The sequence below is a fragment of the Capricornis sumatraensis genome, chromosome 19 (assembly GCF_032405125.1).
Source record: "Capricornis sumatraensis isolate serow.1 chromosome 19, serow.2, whole genome shotgun sequence".
Taxonomy (NCBI): domain Eukaryota; kingdom Metazoa; phylum Chordata; class Mammalia; order Artiodactyla; family Bovidae; genus Capricornis; species Capricornis sumatraensis.
Window position 1 is genome coordinate 6,710,685 of NC_091087.1, and position 27,758 is coordinate 6,738,442.

At 38.7% G+C, this 27,758-nt stretch overlaps 1 pseudogene; it reads right to left on the reverse strand.

Moving 5' to 3' along the window:
• Positions 1–24,240: 24,240 nt before the first annotated feature.
• On the reverse strand, positions 24,241–25,561 carry LOC138094892 (endogenous retrovirus group PABLB member 1 Env polyprotein-like; annotated as a pseudogene).
• Positions 25,562–27,758: the final 2,197 nt, after the last annotated feature.

Sequence of the window (27,758 nt, forward strand, 5' to 3'; positions counted from 1 at the left end):
TGCCCAGCAATGGGATTGCTGGGTCTTAAGGCAGTTTTATTTCCAGTTTTTTAAGGAATCTCCACACTTTTCTCCATAGTGGCTGTACTAGTTTTCATTCCAACCAACAGTGTAAGAGGAGGCCCTTTTCTCCACACCCTCTCCAGCATTTATTGCTTGTAGACTTTTGGATAGCAGCCATTCTGACTGGTGTAAAATGATACCTCTTTGTGGTCTTGATTTGCATTTATTTGATAATGAGTAATGTTGAGCATCTTTTCATGTGTTTTTTATCCACCTGTGTGTCTTCTTTGGAGAAAGGTATGTTTAGTTCGTTGGTCCATTTTTTGATTAGGTCAATTATTTTTCTGGAATTAAGCTGCAGGTGTTGCTTGTATATTTTTTAGATTAATTCTTTGACAGGTGTTTCATTTGTTATTTTCTCCCATTCTGAAGGCTGTCTTTTCTCCTTGCTTGGAGTTTCCTTTGTTGTGTGGAATCTTTTAATTTTAATTAGGTCCCATTTGTTTATTTTTGCCTTTATTTCCAATATTCTGGGAGGTAGATCATAGAGGATCCTGCTGTGATTTATGTCAGAGGGTGTTTTGTCTATGATTTCCTCTAGGAGTTTTATAGTCTCTGGTCTTACATTTAGATGTTTAATCTATTTTGAGTTTATTTTTGTGTATGGTGTTAGAAAGTGTTCTAGTCTCATTCTTTTACAAGTGGTTGACCAGTCTTTCCAGCACCACTTGCTAAAGAGATTGTCTTTTCTGCATTGTATATTCTTGCCTATCTCTGAGCTTTCTATTTTGTTCAATTGACCTATGTTTCTGTCTTTGTGCCAGTACCTACTGTCTTGATGACTGTGGCTTAGTAGTAGATCCTGAAGTCAGGCAGGTTGATTCCTCCAGTACCATTCTTCTTTTTCAAGATTTCTTTGGCTATTCGAGGTTTTTGTATTTCCACACAAATTGTGAAATTATTTGTTCTTGCTCTGTGAAAAATACTGTTGGTAGTTTGATAGGGATTGCATTGAATCTATAGATTGCTTTAGGTAGTATACTCATTTTTACTATATTGATGCTTCTGATCCATGAACACGGTATATTTCTTGATCTATTAGTGTCCTCTTTGATTTCTTTCACCAATGTTTTATAGTTTTCGATATATAGAACTTTTGTTTCTTTAGGTAGATATATTCCTAAGTATTTTATTCTTTCCATTACAATGGTGAATGAATTGTTTCCTTAATTCCTCTTTCTGTTTCCCATTGTTAATATATAGGAATGCAAGGGATTTCTGTGTGTTGATTTTATATCCTGCAACTTTACTATATTCATTGATTAGCTCTAGCAATTTTCTGGTGGAGTCTTTAGGGTTTTCTCTGTAAAGGATCGTGTCATCTGCAAACAGTGAGAGTTTTACTTCTTCTTTTCCAAGTTGGATTCCTTTTATTTCTTTTTCTACTCTTATTGCTGTGGCCAAAACTTCCAAAACTATGTTGAATAGTAGTGGTGAAATTGGACACCCTTGTCTTGTTCCTGACTTTAGGGGAAATGCTTTCAATTTTTCACCATTGAGGATAATGTTTGCTGTGGGTTTGTCATATATAGCTTTTATTATGTTGAGGTATGTTCCTTCTATTTCTGCTTTTTGGAGGGTTTTTATCATAAATGGATGTTGAATTTTGTCAAAGGCTTTCTCTGCTTCTATTGAGATAATCATATGGTTTTATTTTTCAATTTGTTACTATGGTGTATTACATTGATCGATTTGTGGATTTTGAAGAATCTTTGTATCCCTGGGATAAAGCCCACTTGCTCATGATGTATGATCTTTTTAATGTGTTGTTGGATTTTTATTGCTAGAATTTTGTTAAGGATTTTTGCATCTATGTTCATCAGTGATATTGGCCGGTAGTTTTCTTTTTTGTGGCATCTTTTTCAGGTTTCGGTATTAGGGTGATGGTGACCTCACAGAATTAGTTTGGAAGTTTACCTTCCTCTGCAATTTTCCGGAAGAGTTTGAGTAGGATAGGTGTTAGCTCTTCTCTAAATTTTTGGTAGAATTCGGCTGTGAAGTCGTCTGAACATGGGCTTTTGTTTACTGGAAGGTTTCTGATTACAGTTTCAATTTCTGTGCTTTTGATGGGTCTGTTAAGATTTTTTATTTCTCCCTGGTTCAGTTTTGGAAAGTCATACTTTTCTAAGAATTTTTCCATTTCTTCCAAGTTGTCCATTTTATTGTCATACAATTGCTGATAGTAGCCTCTTATGATCCTTTGTATTTCCGTGTTGTCTGTTGTGATCTCTCCTTTTTCATTTCTGATTTTATTGAATTGATTTTTCTCCCTTTGTTTCTTGATGAGTCTAGCTAATGGTTTGTCAATTTTATTTATCTTCTCAAAAACCAGCTTTTGGCTTTGTTGATTTTTGCTATGGTCTCTTTTGCTTCTTTTGCATCTATTTCTGCCCTAATTTTTAAGATTTATTTCCTTCTACTCACCCTGGGGTCCTTCATTTCTTCCTTTTCTAGTTGCTTTAGGAGTAAAGTTAGGTAATTTAGTTGACTTTTTTCTTGTTTCTTAAGGTATGCTTGTATTGCTATGAACCTTCCCCTTAGCACTGCTTTTAAGGTGTCCCACAGGTTTTTGGTTGTTATGTTTTCATTTTCTTTCATTTCTATGTAGATTTTTATTTCTTTTTTTTATTTCTTCTGTGATGTGTTGGTTATTCAGCATTGTGTTGTTCAGCCTCCATATGTTGGAATTTTTAATGGTATTGCTACTGTAATTGAGATCTAATCTTACTGCATTGTGGTCAGAAAAGATGCTTGGAAAGATTTCAAATTTTTTGAGTTTACCAAGGCTAGATTTGTGGCCCAGGATGTGATCTATCCTGGAGAAGGTTCCATGTGCACTTGAGAACAAGGTGAAAATCATTGTTTTGGGGTAAAATGTCCTATAGATATCAATTAGGTCTAACTGGTCTATTGTATCATTTAAAGTTTGTGTTTCCTTGTTAATTTTCTGTTTAGTTGATCTATTCATAGATGTGAGTGGAGTATTAAAGTCTCCCACTATTATTGTGTTATTGTCAATTTCCCCTTTCATACTTGTTAGCATTTGTCTTGGATGGATCCTTTGATCATTACATAGTGTCCTTCTTTGTCTCTTTTCACAGCCTTTGTTTTAAAGTCTATTTTATCTGACATGAGCAATGCTACTCCTGCTTTCTTTTGGTCTCTAATTGTGTGGAATATCTTTTTCCAGCCTTTCCCTTTCAGTCTGTATGTGTCCCTTGTTTTGAGGTGGGTCTGCTGTAGACAACATATATACGGGTCTTGTTTTTGTATCCATTCAACCAGTCTTTGTCTTTTGGTTGGGGCATTCAACCCATTTATGTTTAAGGTAATTATTGATAAGTATGATCCCCTTACCATTTACTTTATTGTTTGGGGTTCAAGTTTATACACCCATTTTGTATTTCCTGTCTAGAGAAGATCCTTTAGCATTTGTTGGAGAGCTGGTTTGGTGGTGCTGAATTCTCCTAGCTTTTGCTTGTCTGTAAAGCTTTTTATTTCTCATTCATATTTGAATGGGATCCTTGCTGGGTACAGTAATCTGGGCTGTTGGTTATTTTCTTTCATCACTTTAATTATGTCCTGCGATCCCCTCCTGGCCTGAATAGTTTCTGTTGAAAGATCAGCTGTTATCCTGATGGAAATCCCCTTGTGTGGCCACCTCATGCAAAGAGTTGACTCATTGGAAAAGACTCTGATGCTGGGAGGGATTGGGGGCAGGTGGAGAAGGGGACAACAGAGGATGAGATGGCTGGACTGCATCACTGACTCGATGGACATCAGTCTGAGTGAACTCCGGGAGTTGGTGATGGACAGGGAGGCCTGGCGTGCTGCGATTCATGGGGTCCCAAAGAATCGGACATGATTGAGCAACTGAACTGAACTGATTGCATTATTCATTATATATTGACTCTTTATTATTTTTTCTATATCCTTGTTAAACCTTTCTCGCATCTTCTCAATCTTTGTCTCCAGGTTATTTAACTGTGATTCCATTTTGTTTTCAAAATTTTGGATAATTTTCACTCTCAGTTTTTGGAATTATTTATCAGGGAGATTCCCTATCTCTTCCTTGTTTGTTTGGTTTAATGGGCATTTATCCTGTTCCTTTACCTGCTGGGTATTCCTCTGTGTCTTCATCTTGTTTATATTGCTGTGTTTGAGGTAGCCTTTCTGTTTTCTGGCAGTTTGTAGAGTTCTCTTAATTGTGGAGTTTCCTTGCTGTGGGTGGATTTGTATGAGTGGCTTGCCAAGGTTTCCTGGTTAGGGAAGCTGGTGTCGGTCTTCTGGTGGGTGGAACTGGATTTCTTCTCTCTGGAGTGCACTGAAGTGTCCAGTAATGAGTTATGAGATGTCACTGGGTTTTTAGTGACTTTGGGCAGCCTGTATATCGAAGCTCAGTGCTGTGTTCCTGTGTTGCTGGAGAATTTGCATGGTATGTCTTGCTCTGGAACTTTTTGGCCCTTGAGTGGTGCTTAGTTTCAGTGTAGGTATGGAGATATTTGATGAGTTTCCATTAACTAATTTTCCCTGGAATCAGGAGTTCTCTGGTGCTCTCAGGATTTGGACCTAAGCCTCCTGCTTCTGGTTTTCAGTCTTATTTTTACAGTAGCCTCAAGAATTCTCCATCTATACAGCACCATTGATAAAACATCTAGGTTAAAGATGAAAAGTTTCTCCACAGTGAGGGACACCCAGAGAGGTTCAGAGTTACATGGGGAAGAGAAGAGGGAGGAGGGAGATAGAGGTGACCTGAATGAGATGAGGTGGAATCAAAAGAGGAGAGAGCAAGCTAGCCAATAATCGCTTCCTTATGTGTGCTCCACAGTCTGGACTGCTCAGAGGTTTTCACAGAGTTATACAGAGAAGAAAAGAGGGAAGAAGAAGACAGAGGTGGCCAGGAGGATAAAGGGGGGAATCAAAAGAAGAGAGGCAGATCCAGCCAGTAATCAGTTCCCTAAGTGTTCTCCACCGTCTGGAACACACAAAGAGATTCACAGAGTTGGGTAGAGAAGATAAGGTGGAGAGAAGAGATAGAGACGACATGGTGGAGAAAAAGGAGACTCCAAAGGGGAAGAGAGCAGTCAAGCCAGTAATCTCGCTCCCAAGTAAAAATGAGTACTGAAGATTGGGTTCTTCACAGTACAAAACTGATAGCAAATACCAAATGTCCAACAGCAGATGAATGGATAAGGAAGCTGTGGTACATATACACAATGGAGTATTACTCAGCCATTAAAAAGAATTCATTTGAATCAGTTCTGATGAGATGGATGAAACTGGAGCCGATTATACAGAGTGAAGTAAGCCAGAAAGAAAAACACCAATACAGTATACTAACACATATATATGGAATTTAGAAAGATGGCAATGATGACCCTATATGCAAGACAGGAAAAAAGACACAGCTGTGTATAACGGACTTTTGGACTCAGAGGGAGAGGGAGAGGGTGGGATGATTTTGGAGAATGGCATTCTATCATGTATACTATCATGTAAGAATTGAATCACCAGTCTATGTCTGACGCAGGATACACCATGCTTGGGGTTGGTGCATGGGGATGACCCACTGAGATGTTATGGGGAGGGAGGTGGAAGGGGGATTCATGTTTGGGAACACATGTAAGAATTAAAGATTTTAAAATTAAAAAATAAATAAATAAAATAAAATAAAATAAAAATAAAAATGTAGAGTAGAAGTTGGATTTTCAAAAATACAATATTAAAGAAAAAAGTCACAAAAATTATATATATGAAATTTGCTTTAAAAAATAGGGGTCTCACTATTTTTTTTTTGCAAAGTAATAGTGGATTATAAATATGAAAATTAAAGAAGTAATAGAAGACTTAAATTTTTTAAAAAATAAAAAATATAAAGAATGATAGTAAAAATATATCTAGGACTTTCTCTGCTGTTGTTGTGGGCAGTGTGGAGTCAGTTCATTTTCGAATAGTTCCTTGATTTGGCTTATATTTCTCAAGATCTGTAGGCCCCTTCCTATGTAGTCAGTACTAACTACAGGGTTTTAATCTATTGCACCTGTCACTTATAAGGCAGTTCCCTCTGTTTTAGCTTCTTCTGTTTGCTGGTCTCTTCAGTGTCTAATTTCTGCCCTGACACAAGGGGGCATTGGTGGACACTTTTAGGCTCATTTGTTCAGTCGTGCTTTGGGGAGTGAGGGATGCTGCAAACAAATAACACTGGCATGAGCTCACAGTGTCTCGGCCACACGGGGTTTGCCTCCGCTCATGGCGTGTGTGTTTTCCCTGTCTACACTGCTTAGGCTCCAGGTTGCTCTGCCAAGGACAGTCTGAGGCTGGCCCTGGGTTTTATGCACTTCCCAGGTCTAAGCCACTCAGGTTCAGGCTCTCGGGTAGTCCTCAGAGGCACAGATTCGGTTGGGCCTGCGTTTTGTGCCCTTCCCAGGTCCGAGCAGCTCAGATGATCAGGTGTTTGGTGAACACAGTCGCTGGGACTTATCACCTCCCCCATCCCTGCTGCTCAGTCTTCTAGGAGTACAATCGACACACGTTCTCAGGCAGATATTGACCGTCCAGAATCCCAAGAAGTCTTAGTTAGCAATGAAGCCTGCTTGCAGTTTAGTAGATAATGCTTCTCAGGGGCCGTGATTGCCCCTTTCCATCTCTGGCTGCCAGTCACCGGAGGGGGTGGTCTGCAGCCTGCTAGCTCTGCTCAGTCCTTTGTTCTGTGAGTGAGCCTGGTGGTGTCTTAGGTTAAGGCTTGTGGCCTGGTAACTATCCCACAGTCTGGTTTGCTATCCCAAGTTAGTTCCCTCAGATTGCCCTTGGGGCATTCAGGCCTGGTCCTTACTCTAAGCAATGCAGCCTGTGCCTCCCTGCCCAGCCCCTGCTTGCTAGTGGTGGATGCAGGCATCTGTGCTGCTTCTCCACTGGTGGAGTTACTGTTGGGCATGTAATCTGTGGGTTTTAATTATTTATTTATTTTTCCTCCCAGCTTTGTCACTCTCTGTGGTTCCAAGGCTCGCCACTGACTCAGCAGTGAGAGTGTTTCCTGGTGTTTGGAAACTTCTCTCTCTTTAAGACTCCCTTCCTGGGATGGAGTTCCATCCCTACCTCTTTTGTCTCTCTTTTTATCTTTTATATTTTTTCCTACCTCCTTTTGAAGACAATGGGCTGCTTTTCTGGGTTCCTGATGTCCTCTGCCAGCATTCAGAAGCTGTTTTGTGGAATTTACTCAATTTTTAAATGTTCTTTTGATGAATTTGTGGGGAAGAAAGTGGTCTCCCAGTCCTATTCCTCTCCCATCTTATAACTGTCTGAATCAGTTCTAATGAGGTGGATGAAACTGGAGCCTATTATACAGAGTGAAGTAAGCCAGAAAGAAAAACCCCAATATTGTATACTAACACATATATATGGAGTTTAGAAAGATGGTAACGATAATCCTGTATGCGAGACAGTAAAAGAGACACAGATGTATAAAACAGTCTTTTGGACTCTGTAGGAGAGGGCGAGGGTGGGATGATTTGGGAGAATGACATTGAAACGTGTATATTATTATATGTGAAACAAATCACCAGTCCAGGTTCGATGCATGATACAGGGTGCTCTGGGCTGATGCACTGGGATGACCCAGAGGGACGGGATGGGGAGGAGGTGGGAGGGGGGTTCAGGATTGGGAACACATGTACACCTGTGGTGGATCATGTCACTGTATGGCAAAACCAATATAATATTGTAAAGTAATTAGCTTCCAACTAAAGTAAATTAATTCATATTAAAAATACACTAGTTCATTTTGCTCTTCAGTACAACAACAGCTTTGGTCAAGTTTTTCAGTTTTCTGGAAAAAGCAGGCTGCTTGCCACTTCTTGTTGGGAAGTCATCTGAAAGTACAGATTAACCTATTCAGGGAAGCAACAGTGACCACTCACATAGCACTCCCCCCTGACCTCTTTTCTCATGTAATGGTACATTATATCCTAGGAGTATCTTTACAGAGCTCTAAAACTGAAGGGAAATATGTTTTTATAAACCTGGGATCTGGGGCGTGATGGCAAAAGAATAATTTTTCCAAAGGGATAACTGAATACTTGCAGCCATGAACTTGCAATAAAAACACAGTAGATCATTTCTCTCTTCATTACAACAACAAATATAGCCAAATTTTTGACTTTTTCTAAAGAAACAGACTTATTTCCATTTCTTGCTAGGAAGTTATCTGATGGTACGGATTCAGGTAGTGAAACATAAGGCAGCAAACACTCACAGAACACTCTCCCCTGACCTCTTTTCTCACAGAATGATACATTGTGTCTCAGGAGTGTCTTTACACAGGTTTGAATAACCAGAGAGTCATGTTTTTGTGAAGCTGGGAATTGGGGTGGCCTGATGGCAAAACAACAAACTGATACCAAATCAGTAAAGGAATACAGCAAGGCTGTATATTGTCACCCTGCTTATTTAACTTCTATGCAGAGTACATCATGAAAAATGCTGGACTGGATGAAGCACAAGCTGGAATCAAGATTTCCAAGAAAAACATCAGTAATCTCAGATATTCATATGACATCACCCTTATGGCAGAAAGTGAAGAAGAACTAAGGAACCTCTTGATGAAAGTGAAAGGGGAGAGTGAAAAAGTTGGCTTAAAACTCAACATTCAGAAAACTAATATCATGGCATGTGGTCTCATCACTTCATGGCAAATCCTTGGGGAAACAGTGACAAACTTTATTTCGGGGGGGCTTCAAAATCACTGCAGAAGGTGAGTGCAGCCATGAAATTAAAAGACGCTTGCTCCTTGGAAGAAAATCTATGAATAACCTAGACAGCATATTAAAAAGCAGAGACATTACTTTGCCAGCAAATGTCCATCTAAAACTATGTCCGTCTAAAACATAGTTGAAACTATGGTTTTTCTAGTAGTCATGCATCAATATGAGTTGGACTATAAAGAAAGCTGAGCACCGAATACTTGATGCTTTTGAACTGTGGTATTGGAAAAGACTCTTGAGAGTCCCTTGGATGGCAAGGAGATCCAACCAGTCCATCTTGAAGGAAATCAGTCCCGAATATTCATTATAAGGACTGATGCTGAAGCTGAATTACATTGACCACCTGATTCAAAGAACTGACTCATTTGAAAAGATCCTGATGCTGGGAAAGACTGAGGGTAGGAAGAGAAGTGGATGACAGAGGAAGAGATGGTTGGATGGCATAACAGACTCAATGGACATGAGTTTGAGTAAACTCTGAGAGATGATGATAGACAGGGAGGCCTGACGTGCTGCAGTCCATGGGGTTGCAAAGAGTCAGATACGACTGAGTGACTGAACTGACTGACAGATGGCAAAATAAACCTGTGTGTTTGGAGCTTAAACCTGCCAGAAAACCCCACTGGTTCATTTTTCTCTGCACTATAACAATAGTTTTGGTCACTATTTTAGTTTTCTGAAATAAAATGATGCTTCCTACTTCTGGTTGGGAAGTGATTTGACAGTTTCTTCTAAGTGGAGTATCAACAGATATGGCCATGAACACTCACCAAACACTCTCCCCTGATATATTTTCTCATGGAATGGCATATTGTGTCCTAGGTGTGTCTTTATAAAATTATATAACAGCTAGCAAATGTGCTTTGGTGAATCCGGGAAGTGGGCTCTTATGGTAAATTCTGCATTTTGCACCTTTTGAAGTGGCATAATATCAGCATCACACCTGCCAGAAAAACACAACTGTCTCTTCATTACAACAAGTTTTTGAGTTTTCTGAAAGCAAGAGGCTGCTTGCCACTTCTTGCTGGGAAGTTACTTGACAGTACGTTTCACCTAATCATAGTATAAATCAGTATGGTATCCAACACTCACAGAAGACTCTCCCCTGTCTTCTTTTCTCATGTAATGGTACATTGTGTCCAAGGAATGCCTTTAAACAGCTCTGAAACTTCAGGGAAACATGATTTTATGAACCTGGGAATTGGGGCCTGATGGCAAGAGCAATATGTTCCCCTAGTAAAATCTGGATAGTTGCAGCCTTACACTTCCCAGAAAAACACACTGGTTCATATTTTGCATTACAACAATGTTCATGATATTGAGCTTTCTGAAATAAAAAGGATATCATTTTCAGCCAGGAAGTCATCTGGAAGTACACTTTCACTTGATCATAGTAACAACATGTATGGCAGTTGGCACTTACAAAAAGCACTCCCCTGACTTGTTTTCTCATAAGATGATACAGTGGGTCCTAAGTTTGTCTTTACACAACTCTGAAACTGCCAGTAAACATGCTTTTGTGAACCTGGAAATTTGTCCCTTATGGTAAAAGTAATATTTTCCACCTCTGGAAGTTGGATAATTGCAGACTCAACCCTGATAGATAAACACTGGTTAATTTTCTCTTCGTTACAACCACAGCTTTCATGAAGCTTCTGAGTTTAAAAAAAAAAAAAAAAACAACCAGGGAGCTTGCCATTTCATGCTGGGAAGTCTTCTGCCAGTACCAGTTCACCTAATCAAGTTAACAAAAGGTATGGTACTCAACTCTCACAGAACACGCTCCCCTGACCTCTTTTCTCATGGGATGGTACACTGTGTCCCAGGAGTGTCTTTACATAGCTCTGAAACTGCTGGGAAACATGTTTTTGTGAACCTGGGAATTGGGACATTATGGCAAATAAGTATTTTCCCCTAGTGAACCCTAGATAGTTGCAGCATTATACTTGGTAGAAAAAAATGCACTTGTTAATTTTCCCCTGCATTACAAAAGCAGCTTTGATCATGATTTTGAGTTTTCTGAAACAAAAATGATTCTACTAATTTCTTGCTGTGAATTGATCTGCCAGTACAGTTTCACTTCATCTGAGTAACAACAGTTATGTCAGTTGAATGTCTCAGTTGCATGTCATTTGACAGTTCAGTTTAACCTGATCAGGTCAACAATAGATATGGCAGCCAACACTCAAAGAACACTCTCCCCCAACCTCTATTCTCATGTGAAGGTGGAGTGTGTCCTAGGTGTGTCTTTAAAAAAAAAAAATTTATTTTAATTGGAGGCCAATTACTTTACAATGTTGTATTGATTTTGCCATACATTGACATGAATCCTCCACAAGCGTACATGTGTTCCTTATCTTGAACCCCCCTCCCACCTCCCTCTCGATATAATCCCTCTGGGTCATCCCAATGAACCAGCCTGAGCATCCTGTATCATGCATCGAACCTGGACTGGCGATTCATTTCACACATGATAATATACATGTTTCAATGCCATTCTCCCAAATAACCCCACCCTCATCCTACCCACAGAGTCCAAAAGACTCTCCTATACATTTGTGTCTCTTTTGCTGTCTTGCATACAGATTTGTCGTTCAGTTCAGTTAAATTCAGTCGCTCAGTCGTGTCCAACTCCTTGCGACCTCATGAATTGCAGCACACCAGGCCTCCCTCTCCAACAGAAACTCCCAGAGTTCACCCAAACTCAAGTCCATCGAGTCGGTGATGTCATCCAGTCATCTCATCCTCTATTGTCCCCTTCTCCTCCTGCCCCCAATCCCTCCCAGCATCAGAGCCTTTTCCAATGAGTCAACTCTTCGCATCAGGTGGCCAAAGTACTGGAGTTTCAGCTTTAGCATCATTCATTCCAAAATATCCCAGGGCTGATCTCCTTTAGAACGGACTGGTTGGATGTTCTTGCAGTCCAAGGGACTCTCAAGGGTCTTCTGCAACACCACAGTTCAAAAGCATCAATTCTTCAGTGCTCAGCTTTCTTCACAGTCCAACTTTCACATCCATACATGACCACTGGAAAAAGCATAGCCTTGACTAGACGGACCTTTGTTGGCAAAATGATCTCTCTGCTTTTTGATATGTTACCTAGGTTGGTCATAACTTTCCTTCCAAACGGTAAGTGTCTTAATTTCATGGCTGCAATCACCATCTGCAGTGATTTTGGAGCCCCCCAAAATAAAGTCTAACACAGTTTCCACTCTTTCCCAAATCTATTTCCCATGAAGTGATGGGACCAGATGCCATGATCTTCGTTTTCTGAATATTGTATTTTAATTTAAGCCAAATTTTTCAGTCTCCTCTTTCACTTTCATCAAGAGAAGCTTTAGTTCTTCTTCACTTTCTGCCATAAGGGTGGTATCATCTGCATATCTGAGGTTATTGATATTTCTTCTGGCAATCTTGATTCCAGCTGCTTCCAGCTGTGTTTCTCATGATGTACTCTGCATATAAGTTAAATAAGCAGGGTGACAATATACAGTCTTAAGATACTCCTTTGCCTATTTGGAACCAGTCTGTTTTCCCATGTCCATTTCTAACTGTTGCTTCCTGACCTGCATACAGATTTCTCAAGAGGCAGGTCAGGTGGTCTGGTGTTGCCATCTCTTTCAGAATTTTCCACAGTTTATTGTGATCCACACAGTCAAAGGCTTTGGCATAGTCAATAAAGCAGAAATAGACGTTTTTCTGGAACTCTCTTGCTTTTTCCATGATTCAGCAGGTGTTGGCAGTTTGATCTCTGGTTCTTCTGCCTTTTCTAAAACCAACTTGAACATCTGGAAGTTCACAGTTCACGTATTGCTTAAGCCTGACTTGGAGAGTTCTGAGATTTATCATTACCATCTTTTTAAATTCCAATATGTATGCATTAGTATACTGTATTGGTGTTTTTCTTTCTGGCTTACTTCACTCTGTATAATAAGCTCCAGTTTCATACACCTCATTATAACTGATTCAAATGTATTTTTTAATGGCTTTTTTAATGGCTGAGTAATACTACATTGTGTATACCACAGCTTTCTTATCCATTCATCTGCTGATGGATATCTAGATTGCTTTCATGTCCTGGTTATTAAAAACAGTGCTGGGATGAACATTGAGAGTCCCTTGGACTGCAAGGACATCCAGCTAGTCCATTCTAAACGAGATCAGCCCTGGGTGTTCTTTGGAAGGAATGAGGCTAAAGCTGAAACTCCAGCATTTTGGCCACCTCATGTGAAGAGTTGACTCATTGGAAAAGACTGGTGCTGGGAGGGATTGGGGGAAGGAGGAGAAGGGGACGACAGGGGATGAAATAGTTGGATGGCATCACCGACTCAATGGACCTGAGTTTCAGTGAACTCTGGGAGATGGTGATGGACAGGGAAGCCTGCGTGCTGCAATTCATGGGGTCGCAAAGAGTCGTACATGACTGAGCGACTGAGCTGAACTGAACTGGGATGAACATTGGGGTACACGTCTCTTTCAATTCTTGTTTCCTCGGAGTGTATGCCCAGAAGTGGGATTCCTGGGTTGTATGGCAGTTCTATTTCCAGTTTTTTAAGGAATCTCCACACTGTTCTTCATAGTGGCTGTACTAGATTTGCATTCCCAACAACAGTGTAGGAGGGTTCCCTTTTCTCCACATCCTCTCCAGTATTTATTGCTTGTAGACTTTTGGGTCGCAGCCATTCTGACTGATGTGAAATGGTACCTCATTGTGGTTTTTGATTTGCACTTCTCTGATAATGAGTGATGTTAAGCATTTTTTCATGTGTTTGTTAGCCATCTGTACGTCTTTTTTGGAGAAATGTATGTTTAGTTCTTTGACTCTTTTTTTGATTGGGTCATGTATTTCTCTGGAATTGAGCTGCAGGAGATGCTTATATATTTTTGAGATAAATTCTTTATCAGTTGTTTCACTTGCTATTATTTTTTCCCATTCTGAAGGCTGTCTTTTCTCCTTGCTTATAGTTTCTTTTGTTGTGCAGCTTTTAATTTTAATTAGGTCCCATTTGGTTATTTCTGATTGTATATCCAATAATCTGAGAGGTGGGTCATGGAGGGTCCTGCTGTGATTTATGTTGGAGAGTGCTTTGCCTATGTTCTCCTCTAGGAGTTATATAGTTCTGGTCATACATTTAGATCTTTAACTCACTTTGAGTTTATTTTTGTGTATGGTGTTAGAAAGTGTTCTAGTTTCATTCTTTTACAAGTAGATGACCAGTTTTCCCAGCACCACTTGTTAAAGAGATTGTCTTTTCTCCATTGTACATTCTTGCCTTCTTTGTCAAAGATAAAGTGTCCATAGGCACGTGGATTTATCTCTGGGCTTTCTAAAAGTTCCATTGATCTATATTTCTGTCTTTGTGCCAGTAACATACTGTCTTGATGACTGTGTCTTTGCAGTACAGCCTGAAGTCCGGCAGGTGATTCCTGTAGTTCCATTCTTCTTTCTCTAGATTGCTTTGGCTATTTGAGGTTTTTTTTTGTTTGTTTGTTTGTTTTTTTTCATACAAATTTTGAAATTATTTGTTCTAGTTCTGTGGAAAAATACCGTTGGTAGCTTGATAGGGATCGCATTAAATATGTAGATTGCTTTGTCTAGTATACTCATTTTTACTATATGAATTCTTCCGTTCCATGAACACGGTATATTTCTCCCTCTATCAGTGTCCTCTTTGATTTCTTTCACCAATGTTTTATAGTTTTCTATATATAGGTCTTTTGTTTCTTTAGGTAGATAGATTCCTAAGTATCTTATTATTTTCGTTACAATGGTGAGTGAATTATTTCCTTAATTTCTCTTTCTGTTTTTTCATTGTTAATGTATAGGAATGCAAGGGATATCTGTGTGTTGATTTTATATCCTGCAATTTTACTATATTCATTGATTTGCTCTAGTAATTTTCTGGTGGAGTCTTTAGGGTTTTCTGTGTAGAGGATCATGTCATCTGCAAACAGGGCGAGTTTTACTTCTACTTTTCCAATCTGGATTCCTTTTATTTCTTTTTCTGCTCTGACTGCTGTGGCCTAAAACTTCCAAAACTATGTTGAATAGTAGTGGTGAAATTGGGCACCCTTGTCTTCTTTCTGACTTTGGAGGAAATGCTTTCAATTTTTCACCATTGAGAATAATGTTTGCTGTGGGTTTGTCATATATAGCTTTTATTATGTTGAAGTATGTTCCTTCTATTCCTGCATTCTGGGAGGTTTTTATCTTAAATGGATGTTGAATTTTGTCAAAGGCTTTCTCTGTATCTACTGAGATAATCATATGGCTTTTATTTTTCAATTTGTTAATGTGATGTATTACATTGATTGATTTGTGGATGTTGAAGATTGCTTGCATCCCTAGGATAAATCCCACTTGGTCATGGTGTATGATCATTTTAATGTGTTGTTGGATTCTCATTGCTAGAATTTTGTTAAGGATTTTTGCACCTATGTTTATCAGTGAAATTGGCTTGTAGTTTTCTTTTTTTGTGGCATCTTTATCAGGTTTTTTATTGGGGTGATGGTGGCCTCATAAAATGAGTTTGGAAATTTACTTTCCTCTGCAATTTTCTGGAAGAGTTTGAGTAGGCTAGGTGTTAGCTCTTCTCTAAATTTTTGGTAGAATTCAGTTGTGAAGCCGTCTGTATCTTGGCTTTTGTTTCTTGGAAGATTTCTGATTACAGTTTCAATTTCAGTGCTTCTGATGAGTCTGTTAAAGTTTTCTATTTCTTTCTGGTTCAGTTTTGGAAAGTTATACTTTTCTAAGAATTTATCCATTTCTTCCAAGTTGTCCATTTTTTTTTCATATAATTAATGATAGTAGTCTCTTATGATCCTTTGTATTTCTGTGTTGTCTGTTGCAAACTCTCCATTTTCATTTCTAATTTTATTGACTTGATTTTTCTCCCTTTGTTTCTTGATGAGTCTGGCTGGTGGTTTGTCAATTTTATTTATCCTCTCAAAGAACCAGCTTTTGGCTTTGTTGATTTTTGCTATGGTCTCTTTTGTCCTTTTGCATGTATTTCTGCCCTAATTTTTAAGATTTCTTTCCTTCTACTAACCCAGAGTTTCTTAAGTTCTTCCTTTTCTAGTTGTTTTAGGTGTAGAGGGACACATACAGACTGAAAGTGAAGGGCTTGAAAAAGATATTCCACACAAATAGAGACCAAAAGAAAGCAGGAGTAGCAATACTCACATTAGATAAAATAGACTTTAAAACAAAGGCTGGTAAAAGAAACAAAGAAGGACACTACATAATGATCAAAACATCAATCCAAGAAGAAGATATAACAATTATAAATATATATGCACCCAGCATAGGAGCATCACCATATGTAAGACAAATGCTATTAAGTATGAAAGGGGAAATTAACAATAACACAATAGTAGTGGGAGACTTTAATGCCCCACTGACACCTATGGATAGATCAACTAAACAGAAAATTAACAAAGAAACACAAACTTTAAATGATACAATAGACCAGTTAAACTTAATTGATATCTATAGGACATTTCACCCCAAAACAATGAATTTTGCCTTTTTCTCAAGCACACACAGAACGTTCTCCAGGATAGATCACATCCTGGGCCACAAATCTAGCCTTGGTAATTTCAGAACAATTAAAATTATTCCAAGCATATTTTCTGACCACAATGCAGTAAGACTAGATCTCAATTACAGGAGAAAAACTATTAAAAATTCCAACATATGGAAGCTGAACAACATGCTGCTGAATAACCAACAAATCACAGAAGAAATCAAAAAAGAAATCAAAATATGCACAGAAATGAATGAAAATGAAAATACAACAACCCAAAATTCTGTGGGACACTGTAAAAGCAGTGCCAAGGGAAAGGTTCATAGCAATACGGGCATACCTCAATAAACTAGGTGTGTCTTAATACTAGTGTGAAACAGCAAACCTGGGAACTGGGGCCAGGTTATAAAAGAATTATTTTCCCCTGTGAAAGCTGAATAGTTTCAGGCTTAAACTTGCTAGAAAAACACACTGGTTAATTTTTGTCTTCATCACAAAAACAACCTTTGTCAATTTTTTTGAGTTTTTTGATAAAAACAAGCTGTTTCCCACTTCTTGCTGGGAAGTTGATAGCCTACGGTGAGTGGCGACACTGGATTCTTAGTCTCTGATGGAGAAGATTTAACTCCAGGACCATAGACAGTCTCAGTTACTAACAACTTTTTTTATTCATTTTATTTAAAGTAGTCGATTTTATTTAAAGTGAAAATGACAGTAAACTTATAAGTAAGAACTTAGGTGAAGAACTTCCATTAGGTATAACCCAGTGACATCTCCAGGTCATCTGACTTAATTTGTTAAATGGCTGTAATCTCTTGTTAATCTCCTGGTTGTAGATCCTGGAGCATCTGATCTTTATTCAAGAACTGCTTACTGAGATAAGATTTAGAAACAAACTCAAAGAGTCCTTTTTGATAACTCAATTAAACCTCTTAGCAATGTAGCATAACCACAAGGAACCATCTCAGAAGTGAGTCTTAGTAAATACAGACCTTAAGTAACATAAATATAACTTAATATTCAGTGAAATGTAACAGATGCCATAGGCCTGCCATCAGTTGGGTGAGCTTTTCTTTTAGAACTCCCCAGTATACTCTGAGCTTTCTGTATATGTTAGGAGACAGTAATTTTTCACCTTGATGAGGCTGTTCAGAGCCCAGGTGTCTCCAATTTCTAGAAGGATGAGGCAGAGAGAAAATAAATATATTTTAATTTTACCCATAGATGCAAGTCACTAAATTGTTTTAAGCCATCAGTAACTTAAGGAGAAGAGCTTCTTTATATCTGAATACAAAGATTAGAAACCAGTAATATGTCAGACAGAAAGTCATGAAAATTATAGATGTATTTAGCTGTCTATTCAGTCTTATATAACCAATCCCTTTTCTGTCATCCCTACCTGATGAATGAGGATGTCAGTGAAAACGAGAGTCTCCAAGGAGAAAAGGGAACCCTCTTACACTGTTGGTGGGAATGCAAATCTAGTACAGCCACTATGGAGAGCAGTGTGGAGATTCCTTAAAAAACTGGAAATAGAACTACCACATGACCCAGCAATCCCACTGCTGGGCATATACACTGAGGAAACTAGAATTGAAAGAGACACGTGTACACCAATGTTCATCACAGCATTGTTTATAATAGCCAGGACATGGAAGCAACCTAGATGTCCATCAGCAGATGAATGGATAAGAAAACTGTGGTACATATACACAATGGAATATTACTCAGCCATTAAAAAGAATGCATTTGAATCAGTTCTAATGAGGTGGATGAAACTGGAGCCTATTATACAGAGTGAAGTAAGCCAGAAAGAAAAACACCAATACAGTATACTAACACATATATATGGAACTTAGAAAGATGGTAACGACCACCCTATATGCGAGACAGCAAGAAAAACACAGATGTATAGACCAGTCTTTTCGACTCTGTGGGCGAGGGTGGGATTATTTGAGATAATAGCATTGAAACATGTATATTATCATATGTGAAGTGGATCGCCAGTCCAGGTTCAATATGTGAGGCTCAGGATGGGGAACATATGTACACCCATATCTAACTCGTGTTGATGTATGGCAAAAACCACTACAATATTGTGAAATAATTTGCCTCTAATTAACATAAATATTTTTTTTTAAAAAGTCTCCAAGGAGCTAGTGAAGTTTTTGTTTGTTTGTTTCTTTGTTTGTTTTGGCCAATGTATGCATAACCTGTCCAGCAAAGTGGGTGCCTCAATTGCTGGACATTACAGAAAATACATTTTAACCATTTATTTTTCTCCATTGTGAGATTTTAACCCTAAAGTCAGGAAAGGCTTTATCTTATCAAATAAAACCGAGGTTTGTCAGGGAGCCAGGAAAAACCAAGCAGGCATCTTGGACTTCCATCCCCTGTCTGTTTGGTTTACAGCCATTGTTTATCCATTTTAAATTCACTAATGAAAAAAATACATAAATAAATAAATTCCCTAATGAGGGGTTAATTTTTGTACAGACAGAATTAGTTTTGTCTATGTGTGCCATAGTCTGTTATCGAAAGCCACATTCCAAGAAAACTTTGTTCTTCTAACAAAGAGAAAAGCATATTCCAGATTGATACCTGCTTATGTTGACTGTGAAACAATATTTATTCACTTAGTCAAAGTAACAATAATAGATTTCAAATAGAGTTTAATGTCTTAAGAAACTTGTACCATGCACAAAAGTCTTTTTTTTTTTTTGCTTGCTGCAAACCTTTTTTACACTTTCTGTATTTATCACTTCATTTGCCCATTTAGAGAAAAGCCACCTGTAAGTTTAGACTTACTTTCGTTTCCCTTATTATAATATAATTCCATTCCTTATAACTTTTTATTGAAAACACATATCCTACTTTCCTTCAGCAACCATGAACAGTTCATGAGCTGTACTTAATATCATCATTGAGCAGATTGGTAAACATAAATCACCCTAAGCTATGTTATTTGTAGAAATAGCTTCATGATGTCTATGTTAATTAGATCAATAAACAAACATCAATACCAAGTATCACTTCAATGGTGAATATTTCCCAATTCACACAGCCTGAAATTCATTTTAGTTTAATTTTCTTGAATTTAGAATTGTTTGATGTGTAAGCATTTAATTCTCTTTAGGCCAATTAAATAGAGCCTTCAGCAGTGTTGTCCAAGGACAGAGATACACACTGAGACAAACATAAATCTGAACAGACAGAAACTTCAGTTTTCCATTTTCATTTTAACCAGTTTTCTCCAGAGTCTAAAGAATATCTTCACCATTCACTGTCAAAAATGCCTCTCTTTTTTGTAGTCATAGTTTCATGGCTAAAATTTTAAACCAAAAAGTATTCAAATTGACTCTGATGACAGAGGTAGACTGGCAGATAAGATGTTTTCCCACTAGGGATTGTCTCTCTGGGCAGGAAAGGTCTTCTCTTAAAGCAAAGGAAGTCTGTATATAAGCCTGTTTTTAAGCTCTGAAGATCAAATTTATCCCATTTTTTCAAGATACAATTACAAAAGGGTGGTTCTGGAAATGTTAGCTCCCATCTGTAAGAGACCAAAAAGATGACCCCTAGTGCCATGGCTTTTTTTCTACTGGATGCCTCCCTCCCTGCTCTAGATGTCGGTGGAGACAGGTCTTCCACCTAAGCTTCCTTCCCTGGCTGGAGTTAACCTGTCTCTTACCAATGCAGGTGTCCCACTAGTCCCCTTCCCAGTTCTACTACCAAAGTGGGTGGAAATGCACTAGAGGTAGATCTGATGGCATCCCAGATTGATGTCCAGTTCCTCAACAATAAAAATCTTTGCCTGATTTTAGCTCCTCCTCTGATTCCACCCTGGGTGATATGTGATAGGAAGAGGTGGCAAAGGACCAGCCAGTGAGGAAAAAGTGATTGTTGTTCTAGAGCTGTTAGGGAAAATCCTTCCAGTTCATTTCCAGAGACTCCACAGAAAGAATATCTAAGGCGTTGAGAGAAAATTCTCCAGAGAGCCTCCTCTGGTCCACTAAGAGCCAACATTACCGAAGGATGAAGCCCATTGCACTTCCAATCTGACCAGATCCTAGGATCCCCAACCTGTGTCCTCAGAAATCTCATGGTCACCAGCAGTGCTTCCATACATATAGACCAAGACACAGCTGTGACAAGGACTCACTTTCACGTCGCTGGCCTCTGAAGCAGGCACCTAAGAGAGCAGTCTCTAGTCTGAGAGACATTCCAGGAGCCAGAGCTCCATGCAGCTCACGAATGTGCTCCTGTCTGCAGTGCATGAAAAGACAACCCAGGTGTAACATTTGCCTTCTAGCAAGATGAGGTGCTTCATGAATGTCCATCCAAATTTAGGGTCTAAGGTAGAGTACACAGTAACAGCATGGAATGCAAGTCCCTTGAAAGTCTATGATTCAACAGATTAGGTTAGTAGTTTCAATTCCCCAGGCAATTATGAAATTGTCAAAGATGGCCAAGAAAGAAAAGTTGAATTCACATGCTTCACCCACTTCTGGCCACTCCCTTTGCAGGGACATTGGATGACTCTTGGCATTGACAAGTCGGTATAAACCCCTGACAGTCTCCCCTTTGGGGGCTACCCTCACTCATTATGAGGTGCCATGGAACCACAAAGCTGGGCTCTACTCTCACTTCACACTTGTTTTGTGTGTCTCTGGCTTTCAATCACAGGCACATCATAGAGTTAAAGAAAAGTAGAAAACTTGTTTACTAGGAGTACAAAAGAACTAGAGTCCAAATGTCCTTACCTTGAAGATTCCGAGCGAGACCCCAAGATGATAGCTTATGGTGAATGGTGAACAATGTTTCTGGGTTAAGAGTCCCAGAAGGAGAAGCTTTAACTCTGGGACCAGACAGTCTCAGTCATTTAGAGCTTTGTGTAGATTTTATTTAAAGTGAAAGTGACCAAAAAGTCTTCTGACATAGACATCAGAAGGGGGCAGGAGGATACCTGCCTCACTAATTTAAGCAGGGCCTTATATATTTCTAAACTAGCTGCTGAGAATACAAAAAAAAAAAAAAAAAAAAAAAACAGAAACTCAAGGCTGTGAGCATTTTGCTCAGACACTTCCCTGTCATGTACATCCTGGGATAACATCAACATGAGATCAGCCAGAAGGAACAGGTTAACCCAGAGTTCAAGACTATGCAAGTTTTTACCCAGACCTTCTCCCATATCACACATCAAAAGTTCAAGAAAAGGCATGTCCTGAAACATGAGATACTGCTGCCTTCAAGGCCTACATGTATAAGGCAAAAGAATGTGAAAAAGGAAGAATGTTTACCTCCTTCTTAAAATGACCTTAAACTTGGATTCCATATCAACCTGCCTAAGTTGGCTCTCTCAAAGTCATTTGAGAGTACAGTCTCACCTAATCAAGGTACTAACAGGTATGGCAGTCAGCACTCAAAAGCATGACCCCCTGACCTATTTTCTCATGGAATGATACAGTGTGTCTTAGGGGTATCTTTACAAAACTGTAAAAATGCAGGGGAAAAATGTAATTGTGAGCCTGTAAATCGGAAACACGGTATTTTCTCCCTATGAAAGCTGAATAACTGTAACCACAAACCGACCCCCCCTTCAAAAAAAAAAAAAATACTGCTTCATTTTTTCTCTTCATTGCAGCAAGAAATTTGGTCAAGTATTCGAGTTTTCTGAAGTGACAGGCTTCTTGCCACTTATTGCTGTGAAGTAATCTGACAATACCGTTTCCCCTAATCAAATTAATAACTTGTATAGAAGTCAATACTCATAGAACACTCTTCCCTTACATCCTTTGTCAAGGAATAGTACAGTGTATCCTATGTGTGTCTCTATACAACTGTGAAACAGACAGGAAGCATACTTTCGTGAAACTGGGTATTGGGGTCTTATAGTAAAAAAAGCTTTTTCCACCTGTGAAAGCTAGACAGTTTCAGCTCAAAACCTGCCAGAAAAACACACTAGTTCATTTTTCTCTTCATTAAAATAACAGCTTTGACCAAGTTTTTGAGTTTTGTGGCAGAAACAGGCTTCTTGCCTCCACTTGCTTGGATGTTAGCTGATAGTACAGTTTAACCTAATCAGGGTAGCAAGAGGTATGACAGTTGAAACTCACAGAGCACTCTCCTCTGACCTCTTTTTTTTTTTTTCCATAAAATTGTACAGTGTGTCCAAAGTGTCCTTTCTCAAAGCTCTGAAAATGCAAGGAAACCTGTTTTGTGTACCTGGAAATTGGGACCTGATGGTAAAAATAGTATTTTCCCACTGTAAAAGCTTGGTATTGTAATGACACCTGCCAGAAAAGCTCACTGCTTCATTTTTTCCTTCATTACAGCAACAGCTTTCACCAAGTATTTGTGTTTTCTGAAAGTACCAGGCTGTTTGCCGCTTCTTACTGAGAAGCCATCTGACAGTAGTTTCACCTTATTAAAGTAACAACTGGTATGGAAGTGAACATTCAATGAACACTCTCCTCTGACCTCTTTTCTCATGAAATGGTACACTGTATCCTAGGAATGTCTTTACACAACACTGAAACTGCAGTGAAGCTTTTTTTTTTTTTTTTTTTTAGAACTTGCTTTTTGGGGTCTGATGGCAAAAAAAAAAAAAGTATTTTTCCCAGTTTAAGTTCGATAGTTGCAACTACCGATAGAAGCACACTGGTTAATTTTTCTTTTCTTTGTGAAAGGTTGTTGTTGAATCACACAAAGACGCCAGGATTTTTGGTCCTGGGAGGAGAAGAATTTAATCGGGGGCCAGAAACGAGGCTTGATCACTCAGAGCTTTTGTGTAATAAAATACTATTAAATATAAAGGAGACACAGAAAGTTTTTGACATAGGCATTAGAAGGGGGCAGAAAGAGTATCCCCCTGTTAGTCTTCAGCTAGATGTTATATAGTCACTAGCAGTCTGTTAATGAAAGAATGTCTTAAAACTCAGAATGGCACCAGGCCCCTCACCCATAAGATGCATTTTGGGATAATCTTGGTACCAAATGGTTCATCCTGGGGCCATAAAATGATTAACTTGAATCTTGAAGAAGAAAAATAATAATGATAAAATAAAATAAAAAAGAATCTTGAAGAAGGGCAGATCACCATACAAATAGTTTCATTTGCATAGATAAGAGGGACTATCTGAGTATAACTTACTAGTTTGTCAAGTAGATTCTGAGCCAAAAGGCGGAAACAACTTGAAGACAGAGTTTGGGGTAAATGTATAGTACATTAGCATAGCTTAAGACAAACATTTTCATAAGAAAAATACATTAGTTATCTCTAGGTTTGAGAATAGTTAACTTCAGGTGAAACCAGGTGTCATTATGGCAACATAGCATTTTAAGAGAAACCTCCTTTTAAATTTGTATAGATGTGTATAACGGACTTTTGGACTCAGAGAGAGAGGGCAAGGGTGGGATGATTTGGGAGAATGGCATTCTATCATGTATACTATCATGTAAGAATTGAATCGCCAGTCTATGTCTGACGCAGGATACAGCATGCTTGGGGCTGGTGCATGGGGATGACCCACAGAGATGTTATGGGGAGGGAGCTGGGAGGGGGTTTCATGTTTGGGAACACATGTAAGAATTAAAGATTTTAAAATTTAATAAAAGAAAAAAAGGAAAAAAAAATTTGTATAGAGAAGGAAAAAATACTGCTAATTTGTTTCCTCCTGCTGCTTAAGAGAGATAAAAATGTCTGACACTTGCAGGCTATTTCCTGCATTTGGAGACCCCTGGCCTTCCTGCCTGTTACCCTCTCATTCCCCCCTCTTCTTTTAGGAGAATTATGTTGCCTACGGAAAAGGGGCATCATTTTTGTTTCATAACTGTTTTTGAGCTGAGAAGGGGCACTGTCTCTAAGTTGGTGAGGCAACATATTTTCCTAATCTTCATATTGAGGATATCTGATCCAGGGGCCCCAAATAGTAGTTGGAGGCAGCTGCAGTAGTAGCAGGAGTTTGAGCAAGCATTTGTAACTTAAAAGCTTTCATGCAGCTAGAAATAAATCCAGTTATACAGTTACAGAGGTAGGGATCAAACAGCAAAAATAAAACAATCAGAATTATTGTAATTAAGATAGTTGTCCACCATGGGGAACTAGTTAACATCTCTCAAAGTGAGGCAATTGAGGCTTCAAGAGTATCCATGGCCCCAATCATCTTGTTCATGTGTTTAGTAAAATGAGTAACATTTGTGTTCATATCAGGTATATATGTACAGCTTTGGGTGTGAATAATGGCACACGTTCTTCCTTGTGAAGCTGGCAAAATATCTAAAGCCAATCTGTTTCATAAAACCACCTTTTTAATTTGTGTTTGTTTATCATTAAGAGCTGAAATAGGCTTTTGAGAATCTTGTAATGTCTGTTGAGTAAAATTAGTCAAAACATCCACTCATAACATAACATCTGTAGTTCCCAAAAAGGGAACAAACACTGTAGCCAAATAATCATACTAGTGAAATACAGACCTTGTCCACCAAATTTTAAGGTGGAGTAAATTAGCAGGCTCTTCTGGAAGCTCTGAAAATATAAAGCTGTGAGTAAAGGCTAGACCCAGGGGGGATCTCCCTCTCCAACCAGGGGGAAGCCATGTCCATAGGTAAGAGCCACATATCTAATAAGTCCCATTTGGAGCAAGCCAGCATGACTGAGATATCCAGTCCCAATTAGTGCCTGGCCAGACAAAGGGAGGACCTGAACTGGGGTTGGAAAACATGGAAATGATTATGTTGTATATTTCCTGAGGTAAAAATCTCAACTGTTTTTAATCATTTTAATTAAGTTGTTGGCTAAAAAACCATAAGATCTAGACCTATTTGCCTTATGTGTAGCAAAATAGTCATTGAACCGAGATAATGTATAATCAAAATTAAAAGTCACATTATGTCTATAGTTAAAGTGCAAAGTGTTGCACTAGTCCATTTTAGGGTTGGTAGATGTCATCAGATGAAAAGAGGCATCACATGTGATTGTTATTGAAGGTATTTACAGACGTGGAGAACGTCTTTTCCTTGAAGTGGAGATGTCCACCACTGGAAGCCTTCCACTGATGAAGATGGGAGTGGTCCACAGACCCAGCAGTTAGACCAATTGTGAAATGTAGCACAGGAGTGAGCCCAGAACAGGAAGGCATTGTCTTGAGGATCAAACGTCAGACTCAGGATATTTGGAGTCAGCAGTAGTAAGCTCACATAGGTTATCAGGCCCATCTGAAAAGTACAAAGTCAGAGCATAGAAAGTAAAGACATAAAAATATATCACTTAGTTTTGGTCAGGGTACCACCTCTTAACTCGAGTGTGATGTACCCATGAATCAATTTTTGGCACTTTGACAGCTGTAGGAGAAGAAAGAATAACCTTGTAAGGACCTTTCCAGAGGGGCTTGAGGGATGGGCCCCCAGATCCCAATGTTTTTACGAGGATCTCAGTTTTGGGGTGAAATAGAGGCTTGCTTGACTCAGAGGTGGGGTCAGGAGTCAGCTCCCAGAGTTTTAATAATGTCTGTTGAAAAGCTGAGAGCTGAGTTACATAACTAGTCAATTTTAAGGCTTTAGGGTCTATAACAATGTCTATGCATAAGAAAGGCCTTTTATAAATACATTTAAAGGGGGACAGTCCCTCCTTTTTGGGGGCAGTTTGCACCCTCATTAAAGCTATGGGTAGGAATTTAATCCAATTATCTTGTGTCTCTTGAGTTAACTTGTGCAGAAGTCTTTTGATAATGTCATTAGCTTTTTTAACCTTTTTTGAGGATTGCGGTCCCCAGGAACAATGTAAGTGATATTTTATTTCTAGAGCTTTAGATACCCCCTGAATTATAGCAGCTTTAAAGGTGGAGCCATTGTCACTTTGAAGGTTCAGTAACAGCCCAAACCTGGGGATAATTTCATGGATTAAAATCTTTATTATGACTTATTTAGCCTGTTCACTGCTGCTGCTACTGCTGCTAAGTCGCTTCAGTCGTGTCCGACTCTGTGCAACCCAATTGATGGCAGCCCACCAGGCTTCCCTGTCCCTGGGATTCTCCAGGCAAGAACACTGGAGTGGGTTGCCATTTCCTTCTCGAATGCATGAAAATGAAAAGTGAAAGCAAAGTCGCTCAGTTGTGTCCAACTCTTAGTGACCCCATGGACTTCAGCCCACCAGGCTCCTTCGTCCATGGGATTTTCCAGGCAAGAGTACTGGAGTGGGGTGCCATTGCCTTCTCCGGCCTGTACGCTATGACAGGGAAAAACCTCAATCCATCCAGTAAAAGTATCTACCCAAACTTGTAAGCAAGAATATCCATTAGCTCTTGGCATATGAGTAAGATGAATTTCTCAGTCTTCTTTAGGATAATTTTCACACCGTTGTAATCTAGATTTTGTAAGTTTTTCAGTCTTTGGGTTTTTTTTTTTTTTCACAAATCTCACACTTTTTGATAATATTTTTTAAAGTTTTCATTACATTTTTACCTTTAAACAAATGAGAAGCCATTTGGTAAGTACTCTCTGAACCCAAATGAAAACTCTGATGTAAACCTTTAAGAATTTTTCATTGAGTATTTTCAGGAATTATTAATTGTCTATCGTTGGACTGTAGCCATCTTTTATCAGTAATCATTGTTCCTCATTTTTCATATCTTTCTAATTTTTTTTTCCAGTATATTGTGGTTTTTCCTGTTTCACAGGACCTGTCCAGATCAAAGGCATCTGCAGTGTAGAGGTTTCCTAAAGTGTCACATTTTTGGCTTGACAGTCAGCCAGCTGATTACCTTTGGCTACTTTACTCCCATCCTTGTTGTACCCTTTGCAATGTATAACAGCTACTTTTTAAGGACAATATATAGCAGTTAAAAGTCTCTCGGTCTCTCTAAAATGTTTAATGGGTTCTCCTGTTGCCATTTTAAACTTTTTTTTTTTTTTTTCATATTGCAGCATGAGCATGTAAAGTCAAATAAGCATACTTAGAATCCGTGTGGATATTTACCTGCTGCCCTTTTGTTTAACTCTAGAGCTCAGATCAGAGCCACAAGCTCTGCTAACTGAGTACTGGTTCCCTGGGGGAGAGATTTTGTTTCTAAAACCTGTTCAGCAGTCACCACAGCATAATCTGTTTTACGCTTTTCATCCCGAACAAAAAAACTGTCATCTGTAAATATTTCTATGTCAGGATTGTCTAATGGGGTATCTATTAGATCTTTCCGAGCTGTATATTTTAAAGTTAGGAATTGAGAACAATCGTGATCAGGTGTTTTATTTTCCTTCTCAGGAAGCAAAGTGGCACAATTTAAATTTCCACAAACTCAATGACTGATATTTAAAAAGCCTACTCTCTATCATCCAAATATTAACCTTAGAATTTAAGTTTTCATTCACATCATGAGAAGTCACTACAGTAAGGTTTTGTCCATTAATTATTTTTAAA